The following is a 16,491-nucleotide window of genomic DNA, read 5'->3' on the forward strand; positions in this document are numbered from 1 at the left end:
GTACAACCTATGGATGTATCGATAAAGTTCTCTTTCCCACCGTTAGTCGTCTCGATGGTGAATGTTTCATTTACTAGTGGAGGGCTAAGATTAAGAAGTTGTCTAAATGAATAGTTAACAGATTTTTCTTTCAGCACTAGAGTCGAAAAGGATTGCAGGCGTAAGAGTTGTTAAGGAGGAATATACCTGAGACAACGGTGGGATCGGCGCCTGCCTCCTCCCGTCCCATAGCTAGGACTCTTCCAATGTTACCGGTCGTTGCTGCCTTGGGGAAGTTCCTCTTAAAGTGCCCAACTTCAACACAATTATAGCAGGCCTGGCCAACGCCCGCTCCGGAAGATTGATTTGTTGATTGGGCTGGTTTTCTGCAGTTTCGAGCAGGGTGGCCCTTCTTGCCATAGTTGTTGCAGAGTCTTTCACGACATGGCCCGGGAGTACGGTGATGGTAGCTGTACTTACTGCACCAAGGAAGGGTACCAGTGTATCCACTGGTAGGAGTCTGAGTCGTGGATCCGACAGCAGAAACAGCAGCAGGGGAAGTAGCACCGTGGATTGCTACCATTTGTTGTTTCTTAGAGGATCCTGGTGATCCTTGGGCCTTCTGTTTGTTCCAGAATTTCTTTTTACTTCCACCACTACTTTTGACCGGCTCAGGAGTGGTAGCCTCCTCATCGGGGTTGTCTCCGTGATCAATCAGAGTTTGCACCAGACATTTAGCGCTGTCATATGTATCCAGTTTCGCAGCTAAGACGTTCCCTTTTGTCAGTTGGGTCAGCCCCCAGATGAATCTCTCAATCTTCTTACTCTCCGGGGTAACCATTCCCGGGCAAAGTAGTTCCAAGTCATCAAATCTAGAAGTGTATGCAGCAATATCGGAACCCTTCATCTTCAGGTTCCAAAGCTCGTGCTGTAATTTCTGCATTTCGCCTCGAGGGCAGTACTCCGCCAGCAGAAGTTCTTTCATGGCTTACCAACCCATAACATTGGCTACAGGTAGAGTTAGGGATTTGACTTGGCCCTTCCACCAAATCAGGGCTTTATCGATGAAGGTGCAGGCGGCAAACTTGACCTTGTCAGATTCCGAACATGCACAGATTTCAAAGATAGATTCGATTTTCTCGAACCATCGGGTAAGGGAAATGACACCTCTAGTGCCATCGAAGGACGTGGGTTTTGCGTTCATGAAATCTTTATAGGAACCCTCTTTTCGGTGTCCCTGGCTGCTTTCTTGGTTTTGGGTTTGGGTACCACCTCCCGAACCACCGGAACCACCGGAGTTCCTTTGAGACATAGCAGCTGCCACCACGGCAGTAACAGCTGCCTGGAATATCACAGGGTCAAATTCAGGAGGAGGTGGTGGCGGAGGGTTGTTGGTCTTTGAGCTGGGTCTCTTTCTTGGAGGCATCTTGATCTAATAAGATCAGGAAAGAGAGGATGGTAAGTCCTCTGAATTGAATCAAGAGATATGATATATATACATTCTGAATAAGCGATAAAGCAGGAAAGAGTTATCAAAGCAGATAAATTATCGCTAAAGGAATGATCAAGGGACAACGCGTGAATGAGGATTTCTACAAAGGATTGGCTCGAGAAATACTCCCATAGTATTTCATGATTCGTTACGACACTGGCTCGATGTTTGGGGTATTAGGGTAAGTTTTAGGCATGCCGCATACCACAGTCACTCCCAAGGACATGTTGGCCGTGTCTCGAATGAATATAGTTGGCCAGGCTATATTGATCCTAGACATGACCACATAACTGCCCAGGTTTAACCGCAGCGTACAACACCCATTTGTTTATGTTTTGTTCTACTTGTAGTTACGGATCTCGACGGTTAGGTATACTTGTATACTTTTGAAAATACTTATACTTTGAAGTATACTTTTAGTTCAGAGCACTTAGGCCCCTTAATGTTTATAGTCTTATACCATGTAAGGTTTGGTATACTTTATTCACTATAAACAAGGGCTCTGATACCAATCTGTCACACCCCAAAACCGAAGGCAGAAACGTTTCCGGGGCGGATTCCACATTGAGTATCAAATCCAATGTACATAGTACGCAAAGTAAACAACCATTACATTACATATAAAGATTTTACATTTGTTTGAGAGAAAAGTTTTACAAGTGTTATACATAAGTATATACATGAACAAAAGTAAGACGTGTCTTCAAAGTACTCCGTCTTCGCCAAAAGGATTGTCGGGTACCTGTCTAATGCCGACCTGAGAATACAAGCAGTTTGAAAATCAGCATAAAGCTGGTGAGTTCATAAGTGTTTTGTTTTCTGAAAATGAACATGTTTCCTTTAGTTTTCTGAAAAGTTGTTATCCAAGAAAATCCCATATTTTCTTATAAAGACAGTTTAGTTAAAGTTCTGAATTTTCGTTAAATACAATAGTGTATAGTTTAATACAAAAAACTATATATTGAAAACCACTGGGAATACCATCCAGTATAACAGTAGATATTTTTAATACATAAAAATATTGATTGAAAACCATGGGAATACCATCCCTTACTAGATATAAGATAGTTTTAATACACAAAAACTATAGATTGAAAGCCATGGGATTACCGTCCCGTACTAGATATAAAAACCATGGGAATACCATCCCACACTGGCTATAAGATAGTTTTAATACACAAAAACTATAAATTGAAAGCCATGGGACTACGGTCCCGTACTAGATATAAAACCATGGGAATACCATCCCACACTAGATATAAGATAGTTTTAATACAAAAAAACTATAGATTGAAAGCCATGGGATTATCGTCCCGTACTAGATATAAAACCATGGGAATACCATCCCGCACTAGATATAAGATAGTTTTAATACACAAAAACTATAGATTGAAAGCCATGGGATTACCATCCCGTACTAGATATAAATTCTATAGATCAATGATAGATATGAAAATAATCCGTGAATAAACTTATTTTAATACGTATTGTGAGTCGAGTAACCATGCTAATACGACAACGAGACCTCCTTGACGTTCTTCAGGCGTCGGGCGATATCCGAAATTTGTCACCCCAGGCATGCCTGCCTAACTGTAGCTAGCAGTTAAGGTGTGGGATTGTCAGTCCCGAATAGATCTATTCACAAATTCCACGCTCTCCCTCCAGGAGACTCTGGTTACACTTCCAGGGAGGATTTACTGATAACCCAAAGGGTTTGATGAAGATAGTCTCACAAGCTAGTATTAAATTGTTCACGGTATTCTCAGACGTTATCAAACATACTAATCGTTTCGAAATATACTACAGTAAAAACAGTTTAATACAATGAAATTATCTGGCATAATACTTTAAATTAAACAGAGATAAACTGAATCAGACATAGTTTATCTATTAACTTTACATAAATCTGTGCTCGTATAACAAGAACTGAAGATCCCAAATTATTCCCATAATAATTTGATTGTTTTGATTCTTTCCTTTACTGTAATTGAAATCCATGTATTTATATTCAATAAAACATCCCTTATGCTCCGCATAACACATAAGGGGTAAAGATATCTAAAAGTTAGCTAGATATTTATAGAAATACATCAGTTTTAGGTTTTGAAAACATTTATAATTTGCTTGTATTCCCCCCCTGAAAACATTGAGAAACACTGAAAAAGGATAGGGGTATGAACTCACCAGACGAGAGAACGTGACGATTTGGATGCTAAGTGTCGGTTCGGGGCTTGATAACGCGCGAGGTTCCTATGTAATATGAAATGATTTACAAATGTATCTAATTAGACTTTAAATAACTAATTAGATAGGATAATACACTCCAAGACGTGAAAACACTTCAAATCAAGTGTTTGGAGTGACCCGGGTGACATCTAAGGACGTATAGGGCTTGGATAAAGTGATCACTCTTCAAGAGTAAACTCCTCATGGATTTTTCAGCCCTAAGACCAACTCCATATGATTTCACAGCTGTGAACTCATGGATGAGGGGTTTTATGGTGCTAAATGGTCAAATAACACTTGGGAAAGGTTGCTAGGATTTGATCTAAGGCATAGGAATGAGTTAAACGACCAAAGGACCCATAAAAGGGAGTTTACAACTGTAAACTAGGAGTTTATGGCCGTAAGCTCCTATATGTCCATTCCTTTCAGGATTTGGTGTCCCTAGATCAATCATATGTGATTCAAACTAATTTTACAAGCCTTAGAATGAATTTAGGGCTTCATTTGACTTGTTTTTATGAGTTTACAGCCCATGAACCCATCCTTGGGGGGGGGGGGGTTTATGGCCGTAAGCTCCTAAAGGGAGGGTTTTTTTTTCATGTTTAAGGCCCCTAAATCGATTGTGGTTGCTTCTAGAATTTAATCCAAGGTTATTGGTGTGTTTAAGTGGCTTTTAAACACTTGAATTTGAGTTTACTCCCCATGAACATGAGTTTACGGACCAAGCATGTTCTTGGGCAGTAAACTCATGTTTACTCCTCAAAAGTGAAGTTCAAGGTGTTCTAAGTCCGTTCCATTAAGCCATTAAGTCATATCTAAGCTCCAAAGGTGATTTGGAAGGGTTTTAAGGCTCAAAAACCCCATCTATGTGTGTTTACGGCCCCAGAGTGTTCCAGGGCCGTAAAAACATGTTTATGGTCCTAATTCTTAGTTTGAACTCGGATTTGGAAGCTGAAAAGGTTGAACAACAAGTTAGGATGATTACCTTGATGTTTTGGAGCTTGAAATTGGATGATTTTGGACCTAAATCTTTGATTTGAGGAGAGAGGTTAGAGAGAGAGTAGTGAGAGAGTGCAAAAGCTTCAAATGGAAGCTTAATCCACTTTAAATATGTTCTAAGTTTGGGACACGGTGGAACTCTACGCGATACCGACGTTAGACGAGGCTTTTGGTCACACCCGATTAAGTTGTCGTAACCCGATATGGTTGAAACTAAAATTTTTCTAAATAATAACTTGAAATGTTTTCTTGGGTTTCTAATGTGTTTGAATACCAATTAAGTCATAACGGAAGTCTAAAAAATAATGACTTAATTTAAAAACTTAAACGAAAACTATTCGAAAAAGATGAATTTTACGGATGGAAACGGGTTACGGCGATGGAGCAAACTTCGAGTTGTCACACATTGCCTTGGTGACTACACGTTTTAAGCAGTTGCCACGCCATGGAGCCTATTTTCCACGACATGGGAGATGATTTTTGGCAACTATATGTTTATGGATTTGGTTCTCAACCCTAGCTTATGCTGGAAGTTTTTAACGTCTTTTGGAGACCAAAAACATCCTTTGGAGGTTTTAGTGTCCATAAATCGGTTTGAAACTTGACTTTGAAGAGTTCTAAAGACAGCATTACACTTAATTACTCTATTGCTTTGATTTGATCATGTTTGTCAAGATGATTTTCGTTTTTACCTTCTTTTTCTAGTAGTTATGGGCTAAACACCCTAACTTTCATTTAGAATAGATGATCTAGCATACTATGTGTTGATTGAGTGGATTTGGATTATATCTAATTGCTTATTTATTATGGTTGCTTGTTAAAAGTGTTGGGTTTTATGTACTATAACACTCCTATGGTGCACATACAACCATAAATGCTTTGGATATAATTTTTCTCTAGTTATACATGCAACAAAAATTATCCAAATCATGAAACCTATAACTAGCATACAACATAGATATTTGAAACATAAAAACTAGTTAGAAGAATACCTCTTAGTTGTAGCTTGTAGAATTTTGGCCTTTAAAGAGCTTAGCACCCCAAGTGTGATGCCTCAAACAAGTCACAAACACCAATAACAATTAGAGGAGTATGAGAGTGAGGTTATGAAGCATAAATCGGCTGGGGTTTAACCTTGAAGTCTTGTGACCGATTTTGCAAGCTTAGGGGGTTCAATATATAGTTTGGAATTCCTAGAGTTTCAACTTGTAAACCCTAAGTCACTTGGTTGGGCCTTTAATCCAATAATCCATATGATAAGCCCTTTGGACTAAATCTTCATGGATTCTACAAAGATTTAGTCCACATTATCAAAATTATTAGCCCAAACTATAAGTATCACTGATTTACTTAATCAGTCCCCGTTAATTTAATTAGTCTCTTTTGATCACTAAATTAATTTTAAATTAATTCTTGATCAATAGCAATTAAATAATATGATTCCTCAATTAATATATCATTCGTATAATATATTAATAAATCACAAAGAACCTCTTTCTCAAATATTTATCCTATCAGATTGTTCTGGTGAAGGCAACCAGAAATGTACCATGCTACTATTAGGTCAAGTACATACCAATTATAGTTATGGGCTTAGACACCTAATCCAGCAGTCTCCCACTTGGATAAGTCTAATAACTATAACTGCCAATGTAGCTTCATAATCCGATTAGCAATCGTAGCTCTCAAAAGTCGTTGTCGAACTATGATCAATAATGCGTCCATTAGATAAGGGATCATATATTCCTCCATTCTAGATATCGTATGGACATGAGACATTGATTAAAATCATTCTCTCTATCCATGTGTTGTTTCCCGGTTTCCGATTTATGATGACCGACTAATTGAACTAATCAAATTAGTCCTGGCTTGGCCAAGTGCTTAGGGTTGTCATCACTAAATCGTCGAGGGGCCCACATATATCACTTTTATCTCTCTTAGGGTAAAAGGAATGGATAAACTTCGACTCATATGCTTGCTCTATTTACTCATCAAATCACATCCAACAATATGTTTTATAACACCAAGTTACTAGTGTGTTTACATATCATCAATGTTCAACTGACTTGTAGACTGTAACTATATGTCTCTGTTTCAAGAATATAAGATATATCGTCTCACAATCACTCGTGATAAAATCCATGAAGTGATTAAATAAGCATGGGTTTAATCCAATACTCAAATCTTATTTCAAGAGCACTCATGAATTTTGTAGCAAACTTTTGCTATGTCTAACACCTTAGACAATCTTACAAAAACCCAATTAAGACAATCTACTTTCATAACCTACTTGCAAAATATGACCGACTCTGGATATTTTGAATAATCTTATTATGGAATTCAAAACATGCAAAGTGAAACACAAGAATAATTTAATCCAATATGGTCTCAAAACTTTTGAGTATAAATAAAATACTTATTATTTAATCACCATATTGATTATACATTATTCATTATATAATGTTTCGATTAATCAACTTAATACTTGAATTAAAACTATAGTTATCCCATGGTATAAGCATGCACACTATGTTTATCTATGGTCCTTACTTTGTGAAATAGATCAATTGAAAATATTTTTCAATGATGCTCATTTCACAGTTCTGAATCCTTAGTGTAAGAATACCTAATTCTTTTCACTATAAGAGCATGACTCCTAACATTCCCAGCCTATCAATGTGTGACTTCCTCTCCAAGACATGTGCACACACAAACCTTCTATCTTGGTGTTTTCTTGCCAATAGGGTTTGAGTGACCCTGAACTTTTCAAGTCGACAATCACGTGGGTCAGCGAGAACTATTGGTGGAGGTGGAGGAAGTGAAGCATGATTTCCATTTCCATGATCCAATTGTGGGACATCATCTTCACGAGGAAAACTTTTTCCAAAAGATTCGGGAAGACCATGGTTGTCAAAACTAGACATCTATAAGGAGAAAATTCAAGTTTAGTTGATATAAGTCCTTAATATAACAACCAAATGAAATATTAAGGCTAAGACCTAACACAATAATTTACAATTCGGAAGAGAGGTGTCGTAATCCAACTGTAAACTATTTGTCGGAAGGTAAATGATGATTTACCAGTTCCATCATGAAAATGAAAGTGTTAAACGAATTAAGTTTTAAATGAAACTCCTAGATCTTTTGAGATTCGTTGAACTTTTCAATGGCATGTTTAATCTCGATTATACGCTTCAAGTTTGTGACTGGGATACCAAGGATCACAAACAAGATGTGAATAACCATTCAAATTAGCTTGGTACTCTCGAAGTCATTTATCACCTAATCAATGTGCCAGTTAACCACATACGCTCCATTGATCTATGACAAACTACGAGCTACCCATTGCCATCCTTTATCAGTTCCATATTAGTGTGCTGGTGAACCACACACGCTCCATTAACGACCAATAAGGTGCAATGTGAAATTTCATGGATTAGCATCCAATTCACATTTTTCCTAAAGAACTAAGATTGGGAATTTATAAGGGTTTAGTTACTTTATAATTCATTATACTTTTAATGAGGGTTTAGTGTCCTATCCTACCCGTTCGGCTAACGACCCTCCACTAGTCAAGAGTGTGGTGGGTAAGAGTGGATACCCATTCAATCGCCATTTTATAGGCAATTTCCTTAAACACCCCTTATAGACTAGCTTCGTGAATGAGGCCTACTAACGGTAAGACTGACTTTTACTTATACATATATAATATATTAAACTTTTAATTTTATATAGTATAAGGGTATATTTTACACATTTAAAATACTTGGTGGTTTAATCTATTAATAAATTATACTCTTAATTTAATTAAACCTAAACCAAATAATTATGGATTTATTAATACTTCTTTTAATTAATCTTTTAATTAATCATCAAAAAAGCTATAATTTAACCTGTTAATTCTAGGTTGAAGTTATGAAGACAAAAGGTTTGGTATTTAATATTTCATAATTAAAACTTTTTAATAAATTCCAAAACTTGAGGGCAAGTATTGAAACTCTTCAAAGACTTTTGGATTCCAAAACTTGATGACAAGTTTTGTAACTCCTTAAAAAACTTTTGAGTTGCAAAACTTGATGGCAAGTTTTGTAACTCTCTTTAGTCATAAATGAGACTTTCCATGTTCCATAACTTGAAGGAATGTTATGAAACTCTTCAAAGCCATTTAGATCAAATGTTAAACTAATAAAATAATCATATCAATTTATCCTTTACTAATTTGACCTAATTTAACTCACATGACAAGATAATTTCAAATTCTACAAATAATTAGTTTTTCACAAATCAAGTAATTATCTTAAAACTTGACAATCATCATGTTACTGGATGGGGATAATCATTACCATATCAGTAAAATCGAATTTTATGAGCTAAAACAGTTTGTGTTAATGATCCTAATCCAAAACAGGCCAAAAACTCAAAAAATCTGCCATCTGATGATCCAACTCGTCGAGTCAGGCTATGGACTCATCGAGTTCATGGTCATATGAGTCAACTTGTCGAGTTCACTGAGGGGAACCATCGAGTCTAGCAGTCAAACAACAAAAATCATAATTTTTTAAACTTTTTAAAATTAACCAATGCATCAATATAATAGAGAACACCGATGGCTCTGGTACCACTGTTGGGTTTTATGTACTATAACACTCCTATGTTGCACATACAACCGTAAATGCTTTGGATCTAAGTTTTCTCTAGTTATACATGCAACAAAAATGATCCAAAGCATGAAACCTATAACTATCATGCAACATAGATATTTGAAACATAAAAACTAGTTAGAAGAATACCTCTTAGTTGTAGTTTGTATAATTTTGGCCTTTCAAGAGCTTAGCACCCCAAGTGCGATGCCTCAAACAAGTCATAAACAATAATAACAATTAAAGGAATATGAGAGTGAGGTTATGAAGCACAAATCAGCTAGCGTTTAAACCTGGAGTCTTGTGATCGCTTTTGCAAGCTTAGGGGTTCAATATATAGTTTGGAATTCCTAGAGTTTCAACTTGTAAACCCTAATTCAGTTGGTTGGGCCTTTAATCCAGTAATCCATATGATAAGCCATTTGGACTAAATCTTCATGGACTCCACAAAGATTCCACATTATCAACATGGATCATTAGCCCAAACTATAAGTATCACTGATTTACTAAATCAGTCCCCGTTAATTTAATTAGTCTCTTTTGATCACTAAATTAATTCGAAGTTAATTCTTGATCAATACAGATTAAATAATATGATTCCTCAATTAATATATCATTCTTATAATATATTAATAAATCGCAAATAACCTCTTTCTCAAATATTCATCCTATCAGATTGTTCTGGTGAAGGCAACCCGAAATGGGCCATGCTAATATCGGGTCAAGTACATACCAATTATAGTTATGAGTTTAGACACCTAATCAAATAAAAAGAACCTATTATGTTAATGATAACCACTTTTCTATTTATTGTTGAGTTTATTTGAGATTTGATGAACCATCTTTCATTGTTGTCTTGAATCTGATGATTTTGTGAGTAACAATTTTATAGGACAAGTTTTTTGACCAAAAACCTAGGCTTAAGTAGAAAAGTTGGTATATTGATATGAAAGTTAATATATGAAGAACAACTATATATTGTATTGACATTTTTAAACCATTTATATCAACCAAAATTACAAGTCTTCCGTAATTCGAACTTTACACTAGTTTTCTTATTAATTTGTTTACTTGATCACTGAATGAATGAATTTATTAAGATAAAGGATTAGTCTTTTGATCATAATTCTAATTAATCAAGGAATCGGTAAACAACCACATTGTAATCTATTGCACATTCCACAAAGTCGATATGAGCAAGTGAATTGCATCTAAACGAAAGTCTCTTTTATATCTTGAATTAAAAACTGTTTTCTTGTTTCTTTTTTAGTCTAAAGTATTTCATTGCTAATTGATTTTAAGTTTCTAGACTTGCAAAACTGGAAAAACCCTCATTTATTTGGTTACTTTACTTAGATAACTTTAGTAGATAATAGTAGTTGTTATTTCTGTTCCCTGTGTTTGATATGTAACTTACCTAAAGTATCATGTTGATCGGTTAGGTACACTGCCTATTTGTGTTGGTTAGTCTAGATTAGTTGGTTTTAAAATTAGTACTTATATTATACATTAAGTTTTTTGATGTTGTTGTCAAGGAACAACTTAATTCTAGTTATATTTTTCTGCTATTTGTTCTCGTTCCTTTGTATCTTCTATGGTTGTGAGATTTGTGTTGGTTAGTCGGGGAACCTTTCTGAGATATTGAAGGTATTGAGTTGTTTCCTTCCTTTAGATCTTCTATGGTTGTGAGATTTGGGGCTTGTTAAGCCATGATTAGTCACCCATTTGAGTTAGAAGCTGGATCTGGAGTTGCTACTCCAGATCTAAGCATATTATGGTCTTGAGAAGCATAAAGTATATGCCCTTGAGTTGATTATGGAGCCTCTTTGCCTTAAACCCTAGTTTATGGTGTATTTTGCCTAGATCTCCTTCTCTACACGTAAAGTTTGCAACTTTACGTGAGGAATAGGCTTGGGAAGGGTAGATCTACAGTTTGGAGTCCATGCATGACTCAAAAGTCCTTTGCATGTATGTAGATATGAATGGACTCGGCAAGTCCTTCGAGTGGACTCGGCGAGTAGCATGAAGATGAGGAGGAACTCGACGAGTGGGCACTACTAGAAAAACAGCCTTTTACGACGCTCATTGCGCGTCGTAAAAGGCCCAGACGACGCGCAAATGCGTGTCAAGGAAGGCCCTGTCATAAAGAGAGACGACGCGCATTTACGACGCTCATTTACGACGCGCAATTACGACGCGCGTTTACGACACGTAATGCGTATCAAGGAAGGCCCTGTCATAAAGGAAGACGACACGCATTCGCGTGTCGTAACCTTACGACGCGCGTGTTAATGACACGCAATGCGTATCAAGAAAGCCCATGTTAAGAAAGGCCATGTCATAAATGAAGACGACACACATTTTTGCGTATCGTAAATTTAAATGTTAAAAAAAAATAAATTTATATATTTATTAATTTTTAAATTAAATTTGCATTTAATTTCTCATAATAGAAATAAAATACCATATACAAAAAATACTATCCATTGCATAATATAAAATAAAATTTCATACTCAAAAAATAAAATAAATTGCACAAATTATAATGTCATAAAAAGAATCATTCAAATTTTAAAATAAAAATAATACATTGCTAACATGGGTTATACATTCCTATAAAACTAACAAATAATCATACAAATCTGTTTGTTACTGGAAAGGAATGTCAAACATGATTACAAGTCTCCCTTAATCTTGATTACTCACCTGCTTAAGTAGAATGTTGTTGTTGAGAAGGTTACCTAGCAACAGAGAAAAACACAACACCTCTCCCACAATCACAACATCATTTACAGAGAAAGGGTTGTCAATTACTTTCATTAAGACTTTCATTCAATCACAAAAATATTAAATAAAAGGGTGAAAAAGTAACTTACTTTTGATAAGTTGATCTCCCTTAGAGCAAACACAGCTAAAGCATTGAACAAGACCCTATTTCAAAATTTTATAAATACACAAATCATGACACCTGATATTGGAATACACACTTTGAGACATGAATTAATACAATTAGATTAACCTGGATACATAGGAATTAAAGATGGAAGGTGCCAAAATTCCGGGGGCATTGGGTTGGTTCCTTCCCACTCGCACACACCAAGCCAGAACTCCACTTAATCCAGCACCAAAATAAGCCTGCATTCAGAAAGCTGCAGGGGTGAGTCACAATTCAAGAATCTGTTAAAATTTGAGGAATAACATGTTCAACCAAAACAATATTAGAAAACAGGGTTAAATGTGAAACATAGCAATGTAATAATTATCAAGGTGCTGGAATACTTGAAATCTAGATTATTTGCTCGTTTGTACATCCAGACGATTTTATCACGAACATAAGTCATGTTATCAACTTTATGAAGAAGTATACCAAGACATTTGTTGGAGAAGAATACTCTCAATAAGATAAATTAATTAAAAAATTGTAATGATAATGATAATGAGTTCATACCTGTGAAGTAGTGCAGAATGCTCATCATCATATGTATAAAGCTCATACTGCTTTGCAAAAGCATTTCCAAGAGAAATGGCCCAATCAATGTCTTGAACAACATCCAAAGTTTTTGCAAGAAACTGCAAACAAAAAAAGAAATAAATAACAATGACATGAAAAGTAAAATCGCTATCCATATGAATTATAACACATACATTGATTGTCATATCATCCTACGTTTCTTGATAATTAAGGTCTTCTTTAAGGTCTTTAGTGTCACTGACAGCTTTCATTTTTGGAATCTAGAGCTTACCAAAACAATATATAAGTTAGAGTTAGGTCAAAGCATCATAACTAATCCAATTCCAAACACATTAAAAAATAAAAATAAATAAAGATTATTGCAATAGATGCAGGAATCTTGATTCTTGGCCTGCAAACTACATAAAATCAGAAATAAAGACAACATGGAGCTTTAATCTTACCTTAAAAACAAACCAAAAATCAAGAATATACCATTCAAACCCAAGCCCAACAAGAATAAGTGACATGAACTCCCAAAATTTTATTGGTTCCATATTCGTTATAAAGTAAGCCTGGAAATTTAAAAAATAATAAAAACTCCATATATTATATTGTCTCAAGTAAAATTGAAAAGGTTTATTTAAATTACCTCTCCTGCAGCTCTCTTTGAGGCAGATCCATCTGAAGCTAGAGCTCTTTCAGCACATACATGAGCATGTGCAACATTCTCAACATATGTGAAATCATACATGTTTGTTCCATCCCCTATAATAAACTGGTAATCCAAAAATCAACCAAAGAATGTAAAAATTAAAATCAGTTTCAATTAAATAGAGACTCATTAAAAACTTATATAATTGAATTTCAGATTACCTTTGATTTCCCTGCCCTTGCTGCAGCTAAAGATGGAACAAGCAACTTATCACCAGGGCCAAAATATTATTGGATAGTCAGCCTTTGAATATTATTAGTGGTGTTGTAGATGAGATCTTGACACTTTCCCCAATCCACCAGGCCACCACGAAAGAAAAGATTAAGAGAGTGGAAACAAAGTTGAATTAGAAAATACGAAAAAATATCAAAAAGTGGAAAAACAAAGAGAAAAGGGGGGATATTTATATAAGAACAATCCATTTCATGTTACTTGCTTTGCTTGAAGTTAAAGTAGGACTGTGAAGGACAAACTCGTCTGTTTGGGGATCAAATGTTGCTGTTGTTTCAAGACCTTGAACATTGGATCAATGACCAAGTTATGTTTGTGCATAAAAACCAATAATTTGCATCTTTTGGGCCAATGGCAACCATTTCTGTTTTTGTTCCTCAGTGCCTTGTCCTTCTATGGTCGGGATGAACAATCCTTAGGAAATCATAGAGCACAATCTTTTTGTTAATCATTGAAGATAAAAGTAATCACTGTATAGTTTCAGAAGGGACATAAATCCATTCCATTGTATGTGCAAAGTTATCACTTGTGGTTGATAAGAAAATGAAAATCTCCAAACAAACATCCATAAGCATGTTCATAACTAAGACTTGGGAGTTGGGAAGGACAAGAAATTACCCAGTGAAGATTCAAGTTCAGCCATGTCTTGTGGTGTTAGTTTCACAGATAAAGCTCCAATGTTTTGCTGAAGGTTTTCAATTTTAGTGGTTCCTGGTATGGGCACAACATCTTTCCCCTGGTGGTGAACCCACGCCAGTGCTAGTTGTGATGGAGTGCACCCTTTCTTTACTGCAATCGCACTAACTCGTTCTACAACATTTTATTATTCTCAAGATTCTCAGGTAGGAACCTTGGTAGATTCTACAAAAAGAGCAAGTATATATATATATATATATATATATATATATATATATATATATATATATATATATATATATATATATATAAACACAAGCTCAAACTCAGTTTAATGATTTTATATTATAATTGATAAAGAATCTGATTCAATTTATTTTATGCAGACCTGACGAAAATCGCCCTCTGCCAAATTCTCAGCCATCTTCGGACCCAATGAAAGAAATCCACGTCCTAGAGGACTGTACGCCACAATTCCAATGCCAAGTTCTCTGATAAAAAGCAGGGATACAAATTTGAATCCTTTTATTAGTTTATCAATTCATGATCAAAACGATTATATATAGTGTTTGAAATATTATATTATTTAGCCTTTAAACTAAAAAAAAGTCGAATAATGATAACCTGCAAGTAGGAACAATTTCATCTTCCACATCCCTGGACCATAAAGACCACTCTAGTTGAACAGCAGTTATCGGGTGCACAACATGGGCTCTTCTAATGGTTGAAGCCGAAGCTTCTGATAATCCTACGTATTTTATCTTCCCTTCTTCCACCAGTTAATTTCTTCATTTCTCCCATCTTTCAAGCAAAGAAATTAACCAATCTTAGATGCTAAGTAGGAAATAGAAACATGAAATGAATAATCTGAAATCAAACATACCGTGATTTCAATGGGAACACGAGTGTCAATTCGGTGCTGATAATATAGATCAATCGATCTCGTCCGTTTACCTTCAATCACCAAAAAAGATTCATGGAAAGCATTAAATCTAAGAAAGAATACGACCTGTGAGGTTCAAGAAAACCCCACCCGTTTACCTTCAATCACCAAAGACCACCACTTCTTCATTCTTCTTCCTTCGATCTGTCCAAACCCCAAAGGTCCTCCGATTTCTACCGATGACGGAGTCTAAGAAGCCAAGGAAGGCTCACCGGGAACCAATAATTTCCTCCTCCTCCTCATGAATAGATCGATCATCCCGATCTACCAGTCGTTACTTGCCCTACTCCATCGGACTAGTTGAGTCCCCTCCCTACATGTAATCTGCTGGCGACAAGGAAGAACAGCCAAGGAGACCGCCGGAGCACCTCCCCTCCCCCCCCCAAGCTGTGGCAGACAAGAGAAGCATCGCTGCTTCTCCCTTCTCCTTTTGTCAAATCGATCCCGCACCAGAGGTGCTTCCCCTTTCTCGATTGATTTCCATCATCGAGCCACCATGGCTGCTTGCGTTCCCATCTTCCTTTCTCGATAGATGAACCACGACCACCGGACCAAAACTCCCGCTACCTTCGTCATTCTAATTCCCCTTTTTTGATTTATCTGTGGGGAATAAGAAACAAACGAGAATCAATATTTGCATTCTAATATTGAGACTTGAGAGTATAATACTGAATTAGGGCTTTTTCTGAAAATTTCAACATCGAGTGGGGAATAAGAAAACTATTCGCGAGTATTCTCAATAATAGCAGAGAGATGAAGAAGGTGAAATTACAGCAACGATGAAGTAGATGAATGGAAATCAGAAGCCCTTTTTCTTGATTGAGATGATGAAGTCGAGAGATGGAGATGAAATCGTAACCTTCGATCTTTGATTGAGAAGTTGCACAACAGTGTGAGGAGAATGAAAGATGCGTGAAAATGCTTAGGGCAGGGAGGGTAGCGGGCTTTTCTAATTTTTTGGCTTTTCTTTTCCCGCTTGTAACTAAGGAACGCGCATTCATTAAAATTATAAAGTGATACATATAGAGGGCGCGCATTTAAGGTACAGCGCCCTCCGTGTTTTTAATTTTTTTTTCTTTTGACACTAATTTAAAGGCACGCAATAATGCGTGACCTAAATCCTTAAATTTTCTGAAGAGATGACACTTTTTTAATGTCACTCTCGTTTGCGTAACATAT

General features: G+C 36.1%; 1 pseudogene; it reads right to left on the reverse strand.

Annotated features, from left to right (window-relative positions):
- Positions 1-14,316: 14,316 nt before the first annotated feature.
- LOC145049820 (putative aldo-keto reductase 4) lies at positions 14,317-15,441 on the reverse strand (annotated as a pseudogene).
- Positions 15,442-16,491: the final 1,050 nt, after the last annotated feature.

The sequence above is a fragment of the Lactuca serriola genome, chromosome 5 (genome assembly GCF_051521515.1).
Source record: "Lactuca serriola cultivar US96UC23 chromosome 5, Lser_US96UC23_V15, whole genome shotgun sequence".
Taxonomy (NCBI): domain Eukaryota; kingdom Viridiplantae; phylum Streptophyta; class Magnoliopsida; order Asterales; family Asteraceae; genus Lactuca; species Lactuca serriola.